At 45.5% G+C, this 17,445-nt stretch overlaps 1 pseudogene; it reads left to right on the top strand.

Moving 5' to 3' along the window:
• Window positions 1-15,862: 15,862 nt before the first annotated feature.
• LOC467223 (small ribosomal subunit protein eS12-like) lies at window positions 15,863-16,289 on the top strand (annotated as a pseudogene).
• The last annotated feature ends 1,156 nt before the right edge of the window (window positions 16,290-17,445 follow it).

Here is a 17,445-nt window from a genome sequence, read left to right as displayed (position 1 = left end):
CACACCTGTAATCCTAGCACTTTGGGAAGCTGAGGCAAGAGGATCACCCAAAAGTTCGAGACTAGCCTGGGTAACATAGTGAGACCCCCATCTCTACAAATACTAATAATATTAAATGTTGGCCGGGCGCAGTGGCTCACGCCTGTAATCCCAACACTTTGGGAGGCCGAGGTGAATCACCTGAGGTCAGGAGTTCGAGACCAGCCTGGCCAACATGGTGAAACTCCATCTCTACTAAAGATACAAAAATTAGCCGGGCGTAGTAGTGCATGCCTGTAATCCCAGCTACTCCGGAGGCTGAGGCAGGAGAATCACTTGAATCTAGGAGGCAGATGTTACAGTGAGCCAAGATCGCACCCCTGCACTCCAGCCTGGGCAATAGAGCAAGACTCTGTCTCAAAAAAAAAAAAAAAAAAAAAGGCCGGGCGCCATGGCTCACGCCTGTAATCCCAGCACTTTGGGAGGCCAAGGCGGGGGGATCACGAGGACAGGAGATCAAGACCATCCTGGCTAACATGGTGAAACACCGTCTCTACTAAAAGTAGAAAAAAAATTAGCCGGGCATGGTGGCGGGCGCCTGTAATCCCAGCTACTCAGGAGGCTGAGGCGGGAGAACGGCGTGAACCCGGGAGGCGGAGCTTGCAGTGAGCCGAGATCGCGCCACTGCACTCCAGCCTGGGCGACAGAGCCAGACTCGGTCTCAAAAAAAAAACAAAACAAAACTTAGCCGGGTGTGGTGGTATGCACCTGTAGTCCCAGCTACTTGGGAGGCTCAGATAGGAGGATATCGCTTCAGCCCAGGAATTCCAGGCTTCAGTCAGCTATGATCATGCCACTGCACTCCAGCCTGGGCAAGGGAGAGAGACCTTGTCTCTAAAAAACAAACAAAAAGACCAGAGTGGCTGCACCATTTTGCATTCCACCAGCAGTGAATGAGAGTTCCTGTTGCTGCACATCCTCTCCAGGTCATAAGTCTGTGCTCTGAATTTGGGCCATCCTAATTGGTGATGTTGATAGAATTAAACTTTGATGATGTCTCTGAAAAGCAACCTGACTCAGACTAGATAAAGGCTGGTAGAAACCTCAGAAAAGACTGAAGGGATCCCACAGCTCAGGGAGCCCAGAGCTCCTCAGGGCACAAGGGTAGTACAGAGGCCGTGGTAGGGTGAGGCTCCCGAGCATGTGGCCCGAGCAGCCTCGTGCTGTCCTGCACACCCTGCATGCCATGGGGAGAGCGCCTGAAGGAGCCTGGGCCCCATGAAAGGCACGTGGAGGTGGCTGAGAGAGGGGCCTTACGATAGGGACAAGAAGGACTCAGAAAACAGACACTTGGCCAGAGCCCATGGTGGAGCTGGGCTTCCTCTGCTAGGGGCTAGGAAAAGAACAGTGAGCAAGACTTAACTCAGGGCTCATGCCTTCTGGTCACAGGGCTGGCTGACCTCCTCAGAAGACATCAAACAAGTAGACAATTGTCATCGGGTGAAAAGCGCTATGCTAGGGAAGTTCAAAGTGTTGGGTTGGGGAAGGAGAACACCAGGGCAGCTTCATGGAATAAATGATTCTACATCGAGACTTAAAGGATAAATAGAGATTGCTGGGGGAAGGTGTGCAGGACTGGCCTTCAGACAGAGTTGAATATATGTGCAAAGGACAGAGGATGGAATGCTTAGGGGGCTGGCTACAGAGGAGAGTTGGGGTTGGCGAGTGAGCAGGAGCCAGTCATAAAGAACATAGGAAGTCCCAGTAAGAAAGTTGTATGTTATCCCGAGGGCACCGGGAAGCACTTGAGGGATTTATCTATCATCTATTTTTTAAAGTTTCCTGGTTTACTACTTAAACCTACAATGAAACTGCCAGTGAAAATTGTAAGATATAAACTAACTGTAAAAACGTGGGCCAGGCGCAGTGGCTCACGCCTGTAATCCCAGCACTTTGGAGGCCAAGATGGGCAGATCACCTGAGGTCAGGAGTTCAAGACCAGCCTGACCAACATGGTGAAACCCCCATCTCTACTAAAAATACAAAATTAGCTGGGCGTGGTGGCGCATGCCTGTAATCCCAGCTACTGGGGAGGCTAAGGCAGGAGAATCACTTGAACCCGGGAGGCAGAGGTTGCAGTGAGCTGAGATCGCGCCACTGCACTCCAGCCTGGGCAACAAGAGTGAAACTCCATCTCAAAATAAATAAATAAATAAAAATTTGCTATATCAAACACCATCAGTTTTTTTGTTTGTTTTGTTTTCTCCTTTTTTTTTTTTTGTAGAGATAGAGTGTCTCACTATGTTGCCGGGGCTGGTCTTGCACTCCTTGCTGAGCTCAAGCAATCCTCCCATCTCAGCCTACCAAATTGCAGTGAGCCACTATGCCCAGCCAACAGCCACTTTGGAAGACAGTTGATGGTTTCTTAGAAAACTAAACATACTGTTACTATACAATCCAGCATTTGTGCTTCTTTGTATTTACCAAAATAAATTGAAAACTTATGTCCACACAAAAACCTGCACATGGAATACAGCAGCTTTATTCACAACTGCCAAAACTTGGAAGCAACCAAGATGTCCTTCTGTAGGTGAATGGATAAACTGTGGTTCATCCAGACAATGGGATGTTATTCAGTGTTAGAATGAACTGAGCTATTAAACCATAAAAAACATGGAGGAACCTCAAATGTATATTGTTAAGCGAAAGCAGCCAATCTGCAAAGGCAACATACTGTATGATTCCAACTCTGACAACCTGGAAAGGCCAAAACTATGAATCACACAGAAAAGGTCTGTAAAAAATACACAAGAAAGAGGAATCTGAGTCCCATCAACAGGGATGGAGAAAGGAGGCGAAGCTTTACCTTCTTCCCCTCTGTATTATTTGAGTTGCTTTTTACAATGGGCATGTAATATCTTTTTCCTGTTTTAATTAAAATTAAATTAAAAATTACATTTGTAAGCTGATTTATTGCTTACAACATATTGTGGACATATGCATTTGTAATGGGAGCAGGGTATTTCATCCCAAGGATGTACCAAAAATATTAACTTAGACTCTATTTGATTTGTCTCAAATTTTAAAAATTTCAAATAAGGTGGGAGAAGTATTCTTTTTTTTTGAGACAGAGTCTCGCTCTTTCATCCAGGCTGAAATGAAGTGGTGTGATCTTGGCTCACTGCAACCTTTGTCCCCCTGGATTCAAGTGATCCTCCTGCCTCAGCCTCCCAAGTAGCTGGGATTACAGGCATGCACCACCGTGCCTAGCTAATTTTTGTATTTTTAGTAGAGACGGGGTTTCACCATGTTGGCCAGGCTGGTCTCGAACTCCTGACCTCAGATGATCCACCCACCTAGGCCTCCCAGAGTGCTGGGATTACAGGTGTGAGCCACCATGCCCAGCCTGAGAAGTATTCTTTTACATAATCTCTGCATACTGAAACCTTGGTTCTTATCATGGACATTTTCAAATATATGCAAGAATAGAGAGAATAGTACTATGACCCCGCAGGTATCTCATCTGGCTTCAACAAGTATCAAGTAGGGGTATGTCCTGGTTCATTTCTACCCCACCTACTTTCCCAATCCCAGATTATTTTGAAGAAATCCCAGAAATAATATACTTTTATCCATAAATATTTCAGTGTCACTAAAAGATAGGATTCTTCTAAAAACATAACCAAAATAACATTATTATACATAATTTTTTAAAACATTAATCCCTTGAGATTATCAAATTGGAAATCAGTGTTTAAATGTCCAATTGTCTCATAAAACTTTTTTAGTACATTTTTTTTTCTAATCAGGATCCAAATAAGAGCCCTATGAGTCCTGGTTGATAAGCTTCTTAATTAGTTTTTTTGTAGCAGCTTGATTGAGGTATCATTTCTATTCCATAAAAGTCACCCAACTTAATTTTCTTTTAATCCATAAATTCGCCCTCCATCTCTTTTTTTCCTTGCAAATTTTCAGATGAAGAAGCCAGGTTGTTTGTCCTGTGGAGTTTTTCGGCTCCTGGACTTTACCAATGGCAGCCTCACTTCAATGCATCACTTAGCAAGTTCCCCTATATTTCCCAGAAATTGATTGAGATGCTGCGTCAGATTTAAATTTAAAACTTTTACAAAAACACTTCACCAGTGGTGGTGTGCACTTTCACACAGAACATCTGCTCGGTTTTGTGTGCTTTGTGTGTGTGTGCCATTGGGTAGATCTCACACAAGGGCGGCATGTGGTGGTACTCTCATTTTTCTGTTCTTCATTAATCAGCTGGATTACTTTGTAAATAGGAGCTGCCCCTCTGTCAGCTCTCTGATTACCCAGTAGTACAGTTCATATTGGAAGCACAGAATAAATACTTACTGCTTTCCTTTTATTTGCCGGTTTTCAAAATTAAACGTTGGTTCCTAGCATTCTTCAAGGGTGAGCAACAAAGTTGTGGTCATCATTGTTTTTAGTCTCTTTTTGAATTCATAGATTTAGAAATTTTCAAATGTTTCCTTAGCCAGTGGCACTTTCAACTCCAGCCAGGGACTCACTGACATGGGCCTGTCAGTGTCTGATGGCTTCCCTGCCGCTTGGCACAAGGAGTTGTTCCAGGCTCATTTACACCCACTCACTCTGAACCCCAATGTGTCACAGACAAAAGAAGGCAGAGGGAAACTAATAAATAAAATTTAAAAAAAAAAACACAGCAGCTTAATTGGAAAAAACACTGGAGCAGGAGTCAGAATTTCTAGGTTTAAGTCCTGACTCTCTAACCTGTTAAGTATTTCATTTTAGACAATTGGTAAACTCTCTTCCTTTTTACTTTTTTCCCATTTGTACTGTTCCAACAGCAGAAACAACAACAGCAGTAATAATGATGACACCAGCCACAGTGGGGTTTTGTTGTTGTTGTTGTTGTTTTGTTTGTTTGTTTGAGACAGCGTCTTGCTCTGTCGCCCAGGCTGGAGTACAATGGCGTGATCTCAGCTCACTGCAACCTCTGCCTCCCGGGTTCAAGTGATTTTCCTGCCTCAGCCTCCTGAGTAGCTGGGATTACAGGCGTGTGCCACCACGCCCAGCTAATTTTTATATTTTTAGTAGAAACAGGGTTTCACCATGTTGGCCAGGCTAGTCTTGAACTCCTGACCTCAAGTGATTCGATTGTCTCGGCCTCCCAAAGTGCTGGGATTACAGGCATGAGCCACTGTGCCTGGCCCCAAATCTCCTTTTTTTTTTTTTTTTTTTGAGACAGAGTCTCGCTCTGTCCCCCAGGCTAGGTGCAGTGGCGCGATCTCAGCTCACTGCAAGCCCCGCCTCCCGGGTTCATGCCATTCTCCTGCCTCAGCCTCCCGAGTAGCTGGGACTACAGGCGCCCGCCACCACGCCCGGCTAACTTTATTTTTAGTAGAGACAGGGTTTCACCGTGTTAGCCAGGATAGTCTGGATCTCCTGACCTCGTGATCCGTCCGCCTTGGCCTCCCAAAGTTCTGGGATTACAGGCGTGAGCCACTGCGCCCCGCCCAAATCTCCTTTTTAAACTATATTGGATAGTGCCAGTGAAAATAAGACTGGTGAAGATGGATTTCTGGACATAGCACTAGAAAGCATGTAGGGAAACAAGCACACCCACAGAGTGCCGTGTGGAGGGCAAATCAGCATGACCTTCCGGAAGGTCACTAGACAACTGTAGCAAACTTTAAAAATGTACATTCTGGGCCGGGCGCTGTGGTTCATGCCTGCTTCCTCTCTCTTCCTCGCACTTAAGCTACCTGGTGTGTTTGTGGATTGACTGTACTCTGTTGCCTGACTCCTCAAAGCCGAGGCCTCTGTTTGCTGCACCGCCCCTCCCTGGCCTCCAGCGCGGCACCTGCTCCATCAGAGATTTGCTGAATGGGCAAATGAGTGCACAGAGGAGTAAGTCTCTTGGTGGTAGCACCGGTGATGTTCCTTTTCTTCCTTCTAGAAGGAAGTGTGTGCTCCAGTGTGAATGTTTGTGTGACCCCAGCCCCATTCACGTGTTGAAATCCTAACCCTCAGTGTGATGGTAGCAGGAGGTGGGGCCTGTGGAAGGTGATTAGGTCATGAGGGTGGAGCCTCCATGAATAGGATTTGTGCCCTTATAAAAGAAGCCCCAAAGGGCCACAGCTTGCGAGTCGCGGTGGCAGGGTCGAGTGGGTGGCGGCAGCTGACAGGCACTCCTCTCCCGATGGCAGCGGCTGGTGCCCAGCGAGGCGGGCAGCCACCAGCTCGTGTTCCCGCGCCCCAGCTCGCGTTCCCGCGCCCCAGCCCGCGAGGCGCCAGGGCTGCGCCAGGGCATGGAAGAGGGGCTAATGGACGCGAATTAATGAGGGTACCTACCACACGTGCAGCGCTGTGTCTCGCTGAGTTTTCTGAAGTTTCCTCCAAATAGGAAGAAGACCTCGGAAGAGATATTTCAGCACCTGCAGCACATAATGGACTTTGGCAAAAATGTCATGAAGGAGTTTTTGGGGGAGAACTATGTTCATTGTGGGGAAGTTGTTCAGCCACCTTTAGAGTTTGTGAAACAGCTTCGTTTAAAGATACAATCTGGGCCGGGCACAGTGGCTCACGCCTGTAATCCCAGCATTTTGGGAGGCTGAGGTGGGCGGATCACGAGGTCAGGAGTTCCAGAACAGCCTGGCCAATATGGTGAAACCCCCGCCTGTACTAAAAATATAAAAGTTAGCCGGGCGTGGTGGTGTGTGCCTGTAGTCCCAGCTACTCGGGAGGCTGAGGCAGAAGAATCGCTTGAACCCGGGAGGCAGAGATTGCAGTGAGCCGAGATTGCGCCACTGCACTCCAGCCTGGGCGACACAATGAGACTCCATCTCAAAAAAAATTAAAAAATAAAAATAAAATAAAGATACAATCTGAAAGACCAGAGTCTCACTGTGACAAGGACCTGGACACTCTCAGTGGTTACACTATGTGCCTTCTCCATTTAACCAGACTTCAGACCTACCACTTTGCAGAGCACCATCGGCCAATTCTGTGTGTAGAGATTAAGCCAAAACGTGGGTTTATTCCTTTCTCGAGTGATGTCACGCATGACTGTCTGTCGTTACTGTGACAGACCTTTTTTTTTGAAACCGAGTTTCGTTCTTGTTGCCCAGGCTGGAGTACAATGGCATCATCTGGGCTCACTGCAAGCTCTGCCTCCCCAGTTCAAGCCATTCTTCTGCCTCAGCCTCCCAAGTAGCTGGGATTACAGGCACCTGCCACCATGCCCAGGTAATTTTTGTATTTTTAGTAGAGATGGGGTTTCACCATGTTGGCCAGGCTGGTCTCGAACTCCTGACCTCAAGTGATCCACCCTCCTCGGCCTCAAGGTGCAGCAGTACTGCATCGCCATGACTGCCAAGGACTGCTCCATCATGATCGCACTCTCCCCGTGTCTGCAGGATGTCAGATCTGATCAAAGGCCTGTCATCCCTTCATCGAGGCCCAGGTTTGCTTTCTCCATGTCTGTGGTGGACCTTGACCTCAAGCCCTACGAGAGCATTCCCTATCAGTATAAACTGGATGGCAAGATCATCAACTACTATTCAAAGACTGTACGTGCCAAAGACAACACCATGATGTCGACTCGGTTCAAGGAAAGTGAAGATTGCACATTAGTTCTCCACAAGATCTAACTTTTTCCCTGCAGTGTCTTTGAAACTTGAACATAGAATGTGAAGGTTGAATGATAGAGCTATTTTCTGTTGGGTTGGGTGACCTTTGGTTGTGAACGTTTTTGCTTTTAACCCCTGTTGAGGTGGGATTGCCTCTTGGAGACATGCAATTGAAGAGCACTAGAAACATCTTCCTGGAAAAGAAATGTAGGACATGAGTGCTGTGTCCCAGGAAGCTGCTCTCATTCTTAAAATGGAAGTGTCCGTTAAGCCCTGGGAAGACCTTCTGGGTAGTTCTTCCTTCCCAACCAGTGCTCGTCTCTGATTATCTAATGCAAAAAGCCTTATTCTAAGACCTAAGGTTTGATCTGCTACCACCAGCCTCCTAACATAGAAAACTTGACTTGTCACATACATTTTACAGTTTGGACTTTTAAGAAAACATGGATACTACTGGAACTTTCCCCAGCTGAGTTACATGGTCACTTTTTCAGTGCAAGCCACATATCAACACAGGTTTTTAGGTGGTACCTTGCTGCAGAGCATGACCTCACAGTCATGCAGATGCCAGTTCTGAGCAATGTAGACTCAGGGTCCCTGTGGAGGTGCTGAAGCCCACGGCTCCAGGTGGGGCAGCAGGGAGTGCGAGACTCAGGTCAGGATGGACACCACTCATGCGAGCATTGACCAATTTTTTTGCTTTACGATTTTATCTTTCACATGACGGGGAGATGAGGTGTTCTTTCCCACTGGAAATTGCTGCTGTAGAAGCTGGAGGTGGAGCTGTGACTGGCTGAGCTGCTGTGTCCGGGCAGGACAGTGTGCCCTGACAGCTCACTGCTTTCCTGACACTCCGGTGTTTGGGGTGGTTGAGGAGCTAGTTTTCTCTTCCTCCCAGACCAAGTTCCTCCCTCAGGTTTGCCTTGAAACAAGTTGCGTTTTGGGGCCCCATGGCCTTTCCCTGTCAGGCTGCCACAGGCCCTGCTTCCGGAAGGTGAACAGCTCCTGTCTGCTGCCGAGAGGTTTCTCGTTGGGGTCACCAAAGTGTGCCCGGCTGCTATGAAAAACGTTGGGAAACTTGGTTTCAGTTTTTTACTCTAGGCTAGGTTGTACAGACTGATTATTTATATCATCGTTTTGAGGGACTAGTGGAGGCTTATTGTAACATATAATATTAGTGAAACCATGGAATTATATGAAAATGATACATGAGAAATAAGGAAGCTATTTTGCTGATTGTAAATTTGGGGGGGGGAATTTTGTGATAACTTGAGAATTATACTTGTTTGAATAAATAAAATAAAAAAAGAGGACCCCAGAGACCCTCACTTCTTTGGCCATTTGAGGACACAGTGAGGAGAGGGCTGTCTAGGAACCAAGAAGTGGACCCTCACCAGGCATGGAATCTGCCAATCAATGCCTTGCTCTTGGACTTCCCAGCCTCCAGTAATGCCAGAAATAATTTTCTTGTGTTTATTTTGTTATAACAACCAAATGGACAAACACATACTTTCCTTCATTTTCCAAAATGTTTTACAATGATTATATATTACCATTATAATAATTTTTTCAAGACAGAATAAAGGTACTGTTTGCCTGGGCTGCGAGAACAAAGTGCCATTGTACACGAGGTAGCTTAAACAACGTTTATTTCCCCCACAGTTCTGGAGGCTGGAAGTCCAAGATCAAAGTATGGGCAGGGTTGACTCCTGCGGCTGGGAGGGGAATCCGTTCTAGGCTTCTCCCCCAGCTTCTGGTGGTTGCTGGTAACCTTCGGTGTTGCTCAGCTTGTACAAACATCACCCTGTCTCTGCCTATCTTTGTCCAAATAGCCTCTTTTTGTTGTTGTTGTTGTTGTTGTTTGAGTCAGAGTCTCACTCTGTTGCCCAGGCTGGAGTGCAGTGGGGTGATCTCGGCTCACTGCAACCTCCACCCCGGGGCTCAAGCAATTCTCGTGTCTCAGCCTGCCAAGTGTGCCACCATGCCTGGCTAATTTTTTTGTATTTTTAATAGAGATGGAGTTTCACCATGTTGGTCAGGCTGGTCTCGAACTCCTGACCTCAGGTGATCCGCCTGCCTCGGCCTCCCACAGTGCTGGGATTACAGGTGTGAGCCACCGTGCCCGGCCCAAATATCCCCTTCTTATAAGGACACCAGTCATATTGGATTGACCTCATTTTTTCTTGATTACCTCTGCAAAGACCCCATTTCCAAAAGAGGTCACATTCTGAACTTACTGGACGTTAGAACTCCAACCTTTTTGGGAACACAGTTGAATCTCTAACAAAGATATTTCCTTAAATTGAGAAAAAATGATAGATTTCTGACATTTAATTGTCAGAAATGTGTGGAATTTTAACCTGTGCATGAAAATAAGACATTTCCCTGGAAACATGAACAAGTTTTCTTAAGACTGATGCTTTCACTAATGTCTAAAGCTGTCTGAGAAGATTTGGGTCACAAATTCAGGACAGCATGACAGGAAAGCACATCTTTTCAGAAGATGCTTTTCCATTTGCTTTAATTCTCCACCACTGAAGCATCCCGTGCCTGCGGGATGGGCCTCGCTTTCTCTGAGAAGAGCTGAGCCAGGTCACCACCAGAAGGGCCCTCCTGTGCCGTGGGGGCATCAAGGTGTCCAGGAAGCTGGGAGTCCTCAGCAGTCAGTACTTGTCCCTGCACCACAGCGAGGAGAGGCTTGCTCTGGAAGAGCTACTTGACCTTATTAATGCTTTCCCAGCTAGGGCTGCTGGGAAAACCTTTCTTTTTTCCTTTAGAAGATGCTTTCGTTTTCAAGAAAATGTCCTTAATATTACATAAATACAGACACAGGCACACATGCCGGTATCTATCTTGAAGTTATCAATACATGCGTATTATCTATTTATTTATTTTTTAGAGATGGAGTCTTCCTCTGTCACCCAGGCTGGAGTGCAGTGCCACAATCACGACACACTGTGGCTTCCAACTCCGGGGCTCAAGATCAACACCTCAGCCTCCCAAGTAGCTGGGACTACTGGCACGCACCACCATGCTGGGCTTATTTTTTATTTTTATTTTTTAGACACGCGGTCTTACTTTGTTGCCAGGCTGGTCTCAAAGTCTTGGCCTCAAGCAGTTCTCCCACCTCAGCCTCTCAAAGAGTTGGGTTTACAGGTATGAGCCACCGCTCGGCCTTAAATGTATAATTTTATATAATAAATAACATACATATATAACCTTTTCTACAAATATAGAATGAAACTAACTTTTGGTAATCTCCTTTTTAAAAAACTTTTCTTTTCTTTTCTTTTTTTTTGAAACGGAGTTTCGTTTTGTTGCCCAGGCTAGAGTGCAGGCTGGAGTGCAATGGCATAATCTCGGCTCACTGCAAGCTCTGCCTCCCCAGTTCAAGCCATTCTCCTGCCTCAACCTCCCAAGTAGCTGGGATTACAGGTGCCTGCCACCATGCCCAGGTAATTTTTGTATTTTTAGTAGAGATGGGGTTTCACCATGTTGGCCAGACTGGTCTTGAACTCCTGACCTCAAGTGATCTGCCCTCCTTAGCCTCCCAAAGTGCTGGGATTACAGGCGTGATTAAAAAAACTTTTCATTAGAGTATAACATACTACAAAAATAAAAATAAAAAATAAACATAGTAACCTCCTGTTTACACAATATATAAAAAACATTTTGGGGGTTTTGTTTGTTTGTGTGTGTGTTTGTTTGTTTCTTTTGTTTTGTTTCAGACAGGGTCTCACTCTCACCCAGGCTGGAGTACAGTGGCACGATCTCAGCTCACTGCAACCTCCGCCTCCCACCTCAGCCTCCGGAGTAGCTGGTACCACAGGCATGCACCACCACGCCGGACTAATTTTTTGTATCTTTAGTAGAGACGGGTTTCACCATGTTGCCCAGTCTGGTATCGAACTCCTGAGCTCAAGTAATCTGCCCAACTTGGCCTCCCAAAGTGCTGGGATCACAGGCGTAAGCCACCGCACCCCTCCTAACAAGCATATTGACATGTCATTAAATCTGCTATAGCATGATGTTTTATAATTCTGTAGTATTCCACTTTGTGCACATACCACCTTTCTAGGCTTCTTCAATTGCCTAAGGTCAAACAACTTTCTGAACAGCTGCCATGAATTTCATTTCATCAGCTGGACCTGTGGCTGAAGGTCCCGTATCTTCTTCCACACCAGTGTATCCAAATTGTGGTTCTTAGGACTACCTGTATCAGGATCACCTGGAACTCTAAACAAGCATGTAGATTTTTGGGGTTCCCACCTGAGCCTTATTGAACAAGCATGCCAGGGTTTGGGACCCAAAAATCTTTATTATAAGCAAATGTGTCTTGGAAATTCTTTTGAGCATTAAAGTCCACTGGCCTTTTGGCATTTTCATGTGAGCATTCCTCCTTGGGGTCTCACCATCTGAAATGATTGAGGTGGTGTCCCACTTGCTTTCATGTTCCTCAGCAGCACCTACATTGAAGGGTCTCTCTGTCTAATGGGAGGTTGTGTGGGAAGAGAAGCCGGGCTGTAACACCTACTGAGCATCCTTGAGCAAGCCACTTTCATGCCACAGAGCCTTAATTTTCTTATGGCAAAACCATGATGGTGAAAATAATGATCTTACAGCAATACTACAAAGACCACAGGAGAAATGTCTATGAAAGTCTCTCTGCACAACAAAACTTGCTCTAAAATATTATTCTTGTTGTTATTGTTATTACTCACAGCCCAACCCTTTCCCCTCTCCACTAAGGGGGTCCTGGTTAATGGTTGCTTCTAGACTGATGAAGTCTCATATGATAGCCACTAGCCACGTGCCACACGTGGCGTTTGTTTGCTTAAAATGTGGCTAGTCTGGATTTTATTATAGATGTGCTATAGGTTAAAATATATATCAGATTTTGAAGACTTAATACAAAAAACAGGAAGTAAATTAATACTTTTTTGGATATTGATTACATGTTGAAATGATAATTTAGGTTAAATAAAGTATATCCCTAAAATTAATCTCACTCTTTTTCTCCTTTTTAAAAAATGGCTTAATGGGCCGGGCGCAGTGGCTCACGCCTGTAATCCCAGCACTTTGGGAGGTCGAGGTGGGTGGATCACCTGAGGTCAGGAGTTCGTGACCAGCCTGGCCAACATAGTGAAACCCCATCTCTACTAAAAATACAAAAATTTGGCCGGGCGCGGTGGCTCATGCCTGTAATCCCAGCACTTTGGGAGGCTGAGGCGAGTGGATCATTTGAGGTCAGGAGTTCGAGACCAGCCTGACCAACATGGTGAAACTCCATCTCTACTAAAAATACAAAAATTAGCTGGGCATGGTGGCAGGCGCCTGTAATCCCAGCTACTCGGGAGGCTGAGGCAGGAGAATGGCTTGAACCTGGGAGGCGGAGGTTGCAGTGAGCTGAGGTCACGCCACTGCACTCCAGCCTGGGCGACAGAGCAAGACTCCATCTCAAAAAAAAAAAAAAAAAAAAAGGAGAAGGAGAAATGTGTTGACTTGAAGGAGAAATTGGTTCAAGAGAAGGAGAAATAATTGGTCCAAGAGAAAGGGTAATGTTATGATTACATGGGGAGTTTACCTAAATTTCAGGCAGCATGGCTGGCAACCCATGGAATTATAGAAAGCATTTGCCCCAAGAGTTACTAGGAGAGGGTGGAGAGAGTATACAGAGTGCCAGGCTGCATTAAGTCATTTTAAGGAAATCACAGGCTGTAGAGTAGCAAACATCACCAGGGAGCAGGGAAGGTGAGAGGCAGGCTGTGATTAAGGCCAGAGTCCAGCACATGGGCATTATCATGCCAACAGGTGTGAAGATAGCTGTAATTTACTTCATTCATTCATTCATTCATTCATTCAAGGCAGAGTTTCACTCTTTTGCCCAGGCTGGAGTGCAGTGGCATGATCACAGCTCACTGAAGCCTTGACCTCCTAGGTTCAAGTTATTCTCCCACCTCAGCCTCCTGAGTAGCTGGGACTACAGGCATGTACCACCATGCCTAGCTAATGTTTAAAAAATGCTTTATGGAGATGGGTCTCACTATGTTGCCCAGGATGGTCTCGAACATTTCTCCTGCCTTGGCCTCCCAAAGTGCTGGGATTATAGGAGCAAGCCACCATATCTGGCCTTGTAATTTACTTTAAAATATTTCAGTTGTCCAGGCATGGTGGCTTACTGCTGTAACCTCAACACTTTGGGAAGCTGAGGGGGGAGAATCACTTGAGCCCATAAGTTTGAGGTTACAATGAGGTATGATTGTGCTACTGCCCTCCAGCCTGGGCAACATGGTGAGACCCTGTCTTAAAAAAAAAAAAAGGCTGGGCACGGTGGCTTATGCCTACATTCTCAGCACTTTGGGAGGCTGAGGCAGGAGGATCGCTTGAGGCAGAAGTTCAAACCTGCCATAAAGAGGTCTCTAGAATCAAAATATTTTAAAAATAAAAAACAAAATAAATAAAATACTTCAGTCAACCTTGTGATATCATGTGTGTGCCAATCGGATTCAAATTTAATTATAAGAAGTTCTAACTAACAGTGTGCTATCAGCATAAAAGGAATGAACTACAGATACACACAGTAACATGCCTGAATCTCAAAATGCAGTACGCTAAGCGAAAGAAGCTAGACCCAAAAAGCTACATGCTGTATGATTTCATTAGCATGACATTCAGGGAAAGGCAAAACTATAAAGGTAGAAAACAGATCAGTGGTTGTCAAGGGCTGAAAGTCGGGGCAGTTATTTACTACAAAGTGGCGTGATGGAACATTTTATTTATAAAGCTGTAACATTTAAATATCCTGATGACAAATGGCTTTCCAGAAAGGTAGTCCAAACCTTCAGGACTAACGTATGAGAGTGGCAGCCTCATTTGCCAGCATTAAATGTTCTTCCTTGTTTACAAAAATTACTATATTTTGTTAAATGATTCTTTTTTTTTTTTTTGAGACAGGGTCTTGTTCTGTCATCCAGGCTAGAGTACAGTGGCACTATCTTGGCTCACTGCAAGCTCTGCCTCCCAAGCTCAATCGAGTTTCCCACCTCAGCCTTCCAAGTAGCTGGGACTACAGGTGGGCATTACCACACCAGGCTGATTTCTGTATTTTTTGTAGAGACAGGGTTTCACTGTGTTGCCCAGGCTGGTCTCAAACTCCTGGGCCCAAGTGATCTGCCCACCTCGGCCTCACAAAGTACTAGGATTACAGGCATGGGACATTTTTTATCAAGGGAAATGCTGTGTGTCTTGATTTTGGTGCCTAACAGTATGTATTTGCCAAAGCTCATAGAATTATATGCAAAAAAAAGTGAATTTTACCATATGTAAATTATATTTCAATAAACTTTAGAAAAAGACTGCACAGTCCACTGTTAACAGATAACTTTTGGCACATTTAAATTTTACAGTTTATTTGAGCATTCATCAATTCATGAATTGGACAGCATGAAACCATAAGCGGCTTAGCATTCCCCTGGGAGGGGTGGCAGAGGAAACCTCTATAAAGTGTTCCAGGAAGCAAGACAAAGAAAGCATATCTGATTGGTTAAAGTGTAAAGGCCCTAGTTAGAGGTTAGTTGGTGGTTTCTGATTGGTTAAGTCTCTAGTTCTCTTTCACTCTTTACATTGGGCTTCTGTTTGCTTAGTAGGAACTTAAACTGCTAAGACCCCTCCCCCCCACAATCTAATGGCCTCCCAATTAGAACATTTTTAATACCACATTTCACTGTAGGTAAATTTTACCCCCAAAAAAATCCCGGCCGGGCGCGGTGGCTCACGTCTGTAATCCCAGCACTTTGGGAGGCTGAGGCAGGTGGATCACGAGGTCAGGAGTTCAAGACCAGCCTGGCCATATGGTGAAACCCTGTCTCTACTAAAAATACAAAAATTAGCAGGGCATGATGGCGCATGCCTGTAATCCCAGCTACTCGGGAGGCTGAGGCAGGAGAATCACTTGAACCTGGAAGGCAGAGATTGCAGTGAGCCGAGATTGCGCCACTGCACTCCAGCCTGGGCGACAAAGCAAGACTCCATCAAAAAAGAAAAAAAGACTGATGAATGGGTGGATGGAGGGATTAGTGGATAGATGTGAGATGATATAAATACAGCAAAACCAGAACCAAGGTCTGCGGTTCTCAAAGTGATGTGCAGGAACCAACAGCATCTGTATCACCTAGAAACTTACTAGAAATGCACTCTTTCCCTGCCGCTGCCGAGTCAAGCGGAGGCGGAGGCTTGGGTGAGATCAAGATTGGGCTTCACCGGTAACCCACCGCCATGGCCAAGGAAGGCATTGCTGCTGGAGGTGTAATGGACATTAATACTGCTTTACAAGAGGTGCTGAAGACCACCCTCATCCACGATGGCCTAGCACGTGGAATTCACGAAGCTGCCAAACCCTTAGACAAGGGCCAAGCCCATCTTTATGTGCTTGCATCCAACTGTGATGAAACTGTGTATGTCAAGTTGGTGGAAGCCATTTGTGCTAAACACCAAATCAACTTCATTAAGGTTGATGACAACAAGAAAGTAGGGGAATGGGTAGGTCTCTGTAAAACTGACAGAGAGGGGAAACCCCGTAAAGTGGTTGGTTGCAGTTGTGTAGTAGTTAAGGACTATGGCAAGGAATCTCAGGCCAAGGATGTCCCTCGAAGAGTACTTCAAATGCAAGAAATGAAGAAATAAATCTTTGGCTCAGAAAGAAAGAAGGAAGGAAGGAAGCTAACTAACTTACTAGAAATGCACATTTTGCCACGTGCGGTGGCTCATGCCTCTAATCCCAGCACTTTGGGAGGCTGAGGTAGGCGGATCACTTGATCTCAGGACTTTGAAAGCAGTCTGGGCAACATGGCGAGACCCTGTCTCTACCAAAAATACAAAACATTAGCTGGGCATGGTGGTGCGGGCCTGTGGTACCAACTACTCAGGAGGCTGAGGTGGGAGGATGGCTTGAGCCTGGGGAAGCAGAGGTTGCAGGAGCCAAGATGGTGCCACTGCACTCCGGCCTGGGTGGCAGAGTGAAACTCCGTCTATCTCAAAATAATAGTAGCAATAAGAATAATAAAACTTCAAACAAAAATGCACATTTTCAGGTCAGACCCACTGAATCAGACACTCTGGGGGAGGCCCAGCAATGTGTTTTGACCAGTTTTCCAGGTGATTCTGGTACTAGTTAAAATTTGAGAATTCTTGATGTAGCTGGTGGCATATTGGTGTTCATTGTCAAGTTTGCTGTTGAATTTTTGTAATAAAATGTTGGGGCAGAGAGAAGAATGCATAGTGCAGGAGTGGTCAGCTAGCATCACATCAGAGGGAAGATCCTTTTCAGGTGGTTATGACTGGTCCCTCTGTTCTCTGTCTCCATCAGCAACCTCAACTTCTCTAACAAGCATACTAGGTATCAAAAATGGGCTTTTATTGATGAAAATAGTGTCTTGTTATTTGGCAAGATAAATGATAGAAATAGGGCACCATTTGGTGAAATTAAAGACATTTGAGTATGGATTGGTCTCTTGCAAAGAGTGGAGAGGCCTGCAAACTGTACTTTTGGGGTCTGGCCTGAGTTGTGAGGGTTACTCAGCCCAGGGGCCAACCTTTGCATCCTAGGAATGTTGTTGCAACTACCACAGCAAGGGTCTGGACAGAGCAACAAAAAAGAGAGAGTGCTAGAACTTCTTTAAGCTTACAGAATAGGTTTTATGAACTGTTTTGTGCTTGCTTTGCTAATAAATGTCTGTCTAATAACTATCTGTGTGTGTGTGTCTGAATTTGGGCTGAGACTTGCTTTCCTTATAAGCTGGTAGTGAGATACGGGAGAATAGGTAATCCTAATCACTTCAGAATT

The sequence above is a fragment of the Pan troglodytes genome, chromosome 14, assembly GCF_028858775.2.
Source record: "Pan troglodytes isolate AG18354 chromosome 14, NHGRI_mPanTro3-v2.0_pri, whole genome shotgun sequence".
NCBI lineage: Eukaryota > Metazoa > Chordata > Mammalia > Primates > Hominidae > Pan > Pan troglodytes.
This window is presented reverse-complemented; position numbering and strand designations above follow the sequence as displayed.